Source organism: Arachis ipaensis, chromosome B03, assembly GCF_000816755.2.
Source record: "Arachis ipaensis cultivar K30076 chromosome B03, Araip1.1, whole genome shotgun sequence".
Taxonomy (NCBI): domain Eukaryota; kingdom Viridiplantae; phylum Streptophyta; class Magnoliopsida; order Fabales; family Fabaceae; genus Arachis; species Arachis ipaensis.
In genome coordinates, this window is record NC_029787.2 from 99,989,262 (window position 1) to 99,993,144 (window position 3,883).

Sequence of the window (3,883 nt, forward strand, 5' to 3'; positions counted from 1 at the left end):
TGAGTACTCGGCATCACATAATTACTCAAGATCTGGTGCCATAATCGAGCCTCATCATTTAAGTACGCTCTCTTGATCCCTCTAGGGATGGTGGTGTCTTGACCCATCTCCCAAGGAACAGTCGGGTCGAGAGCTATCCGTGCCTTTACAGCATCCCAATCAAACTGCATCTGGCGCATGTCCTCCTCAGCCTTTGAATAACCATCAGGCTGATCGGACTTGGCTGGGAGCTGGAGAATGTCCTCTAAGGCCTCCTCAGTGACTAGAATTTGTTTTCTTCTCAGGTTCACTGCATCTAGGGTGGTGATGTAGTAGTTGTAGTAGAATTCCCGGACCCAAGATGCATTGACCTCTGTCAATGTTCTCTCCAGAAAGAACCAGCCTCTTTGCTTGATTTGCTCAGTGGTGTACTGCTGGAGTGCTTCTGGAATCTTCAGAGTTCTCTCCAGGTATAGATTCCTGGAGTTTGCAAAAGCCGGATACTTCAGCTCACAGTACCAGTTTGCAAATTTTATTGGATCATTTGTAGGGAGCAACTGGTCAGCTTTTTCCTGCTGTGTAAAGTTCTTCTCCCGCCATGAGGAATCATGCATGAGGACAATGATGGACTGGGAGGAATCTCCTCTCTTGCGCTTGCCAGTAGCCTTGCCTTTACCTTTCCTCTGTGAGGCAGACATCCTGAAAAATGGAAAACCAGGATATGGATAAAAATAGGGAAGCAAATAGGCAAATAAACAAAGAAAAATCAAAGCGACAAAAGAGAATTGGAAATAGGTAAATGAGTTAAGTAATAGTGTATTAAGGATTGTATAGTAGTTTAAAAGTTTGAAAGGAAGAATTTACAATCCAAAATTTATCAGAATCCAAGGTAAATAGAAAAATAGGGATGGCAGTGGGGCGGGTAGGGGCGGGTTTTTGCCCTACTCGACCCCGCTTCATCATCATTAAAGTTTTGAAGATCAAGATTCAAACCTAAAATTCAAACCTGAAAAAAAACAATTAAAAAAGCACAAAACAAAATTTAAGAATTGGCAAACTGAATCATGTTCACATCACCTAGTCCAACACAAGTCTCTCTTTTCCAACAATTCTAACAAGATCTTTTAGTCTTTTGAGATCCATTTGACCATTGTTGAACACATACTATAAAGAGAGAAATCAATTAAACACAATATGGCTAAATTATTTCCATTGAAAAATAACACATAAGTGGCATTCTTGAATAACATAATTGGTTGAGAGAGTTAATACAAATGCTTTCTCAATGGATGAAAGTTAATGGCAATTAAAAGGTGGAAAAACTTAAAGAAGAACTTAAAGATGTGACAATGACGTGGCTTGCTCCTTCCTCGATGTAACTCAAATAATTGTTCGAATTTATTCTCCCTCCAATTTGCAAACCGCCTAAATTTTACCAGTCCTCCACATTTAAGTTCAGCAGAGGAAAAATATATGTAAGTTTTAAACATTTCATCAACCATAAAGGACAATGAAAATGCTAACATAACTTGTATATTGCTAAGACTCATGTTTCAACTTTCAACAACATCATTCTCAATAACAATTAAGAACACAACATTTTAGTAAATATGTTCCTTTAGAAACAGAATATCACAAATACAGTTGATAAACCAGGAAATCAAAGAGGATAAGAAAGTCTGTCATAGCATTCATGAAACGGTTTGGGTAAAGCAGAGGACAACAGAGTTCAGATTGCCAAACCAAAACATGAATGAAAATAATTCACAAAAAATTTGGGCAGCATTCCGGCTAAAGTTGGATTGTCCCGGAAAATAAACAGCAAACAAGGCAGTTCATATGAATTAAAAAAACTTGCTGCAGTTACCTATAATTAATAGAAACAGAAAAATTCAGAGTAACAAGCAGCAAATGCAAGAAATCACAGCATATGAAGGTCACAGGAACAACAGAAATCCAATTTTGATAAAACAGAAACATGAACAGTGCAAGTAAACAGACCTAGATCCACTAACCACAGCCTAATCTACCTAACAACCTAAAAATCCACTACAGCATGCATATTTGATGAGCGGATAATTTATACGCTTTTTGGCATTGTTTTTAGTATGTTTTTAGTAGAATCTGGTTACTTTTAGGGATGTTTTTAATAGATTTTGTATTAAATTCACATTTCTGGACTTTACTATGAGTTTGTGTGTTTTTCTGTGATTTCAGGTATTTTCTGGCTGAAATTGAGGGACTTGAGCAGAAATCAGATTCAGAGGTTGAAAAAGGACTGCTGATGCTGTTGGATTCTGAACATTTTAGTAAATATGTTCCTTTAGAAAACACAAATGCCACTAATCAGTGGCAGCATTTAGAAAATCATATCGGGATAAGCATGCAATGCTTCAAGTGCAGCAGCTTTGCTCAAAAGATCCGCACCGAGCATGATCGCATGGCCAACGGTAAGCCCATCTTGTTTATAAAGAATAGCATACTCAGCTAAAACATTAAAAATCAAGGATGAATATGTTTGTTATCAAATTGAAAGTTCAATTAATATCAATAATACAAGAAGAATATATGACTTCAAAGTATTCTGCACAAGTTGAATATATGACTTCAAAGGAATGAAAAAGAAGAATAATACTCTAATTCACTCAATAAAACCACACACTAACCCAGCATGAATTAATGGTTATAATGCAGTGTGAATCAAGGATGAATTCATCAAGGCTGTGTTTGGTAACTAAAATAGGACACAAATATAAAGATTCAGAGATAGAAAAAATGTCTTCCCTTCGTATTCAATTTTCAGTACAAAAAATAAAGGAAGTTTAAGATCTCAATTTTCTCCAAACAGTGTTTATTCTTTTGAACAGTTAATCCTATGACAAAATCTGCCCCATAAACTAAAATTGTTCCTGCAAATGAACATACATGTGATGCTAGACTTGAACAGAAACATAGTTACATAACCTCACTAAGATATGACAATATTAATGCACTCAAGCTTTAAGATATGGCAGCAGAGAGAGCATGAGATAGAGAAAGGGGCAACTTACCAGTTACTAGAGGAGGAAGACGGTAACAAAGAGGGCAGCGTAGAGGTTCGGTAGTGCAGGACGGCAGCACAGTGACACAGCGAGGGTTCACTGTTCAGCAGATGAAGACTCAGCGATGGGTTCGGAGGATGGTAGCATCGCGGCGGTGAGAGGCTCGGCGGGAGAGGAAGAGGGTTGCGGCTGAAGAGGAAGAGGAAGTGGGCGAGGGGCTCGGAGGAAGGTGTCGTCGCGGCGGTGATTGGCTCGGCGGGAGAGGAAGAGGTCGTTCGAAAGTAGACATCCAGGGCTTTTCAGCAATATATAATAGTCCATACTTTGGCCAAGAATAGACGACGTAAACTGGCGTTCAACGCCAGCTCTCTGCCCAAATCTAATTCATATTAAAAATTTTGGAATCCTTATTTTCCTTTTTCAATAAATTTTCGAAAAAAATCCAAAAAAATTAGAAAATCATAGAAAGCAAAAAAATATTTTGTGTTTCTTGTTTGAGTCTTGAGTCATGTTATAAGTTTGGTGTCAATTGCATATGCATCTTACATTTTTTCGAAAATATCATGCATTCATAGTGTTCTTCATGATCTTCAAGTTGTTCTTGGTAAGTCTACTTGTTTGATCTTGATGATTTTTTGTTTTGTGTCTTTTGGTGTTTTTCATATGCATTCTTGAATTCTTAGTGCGTAAGCATTAAAGAATTCTAAGTTTGGTGTCTTGCATGTTTTCTTTGAATAAAAAATTTTTCAAAATTGTGTCTATGATGTTCATCTTGACATTCATAGTGTTCTTGGTGTTCATCTTGACATTCATAGCATTCTTGCATGCATCAAATGATTCTTGAAGCAAGAAAAAGCAGCAAA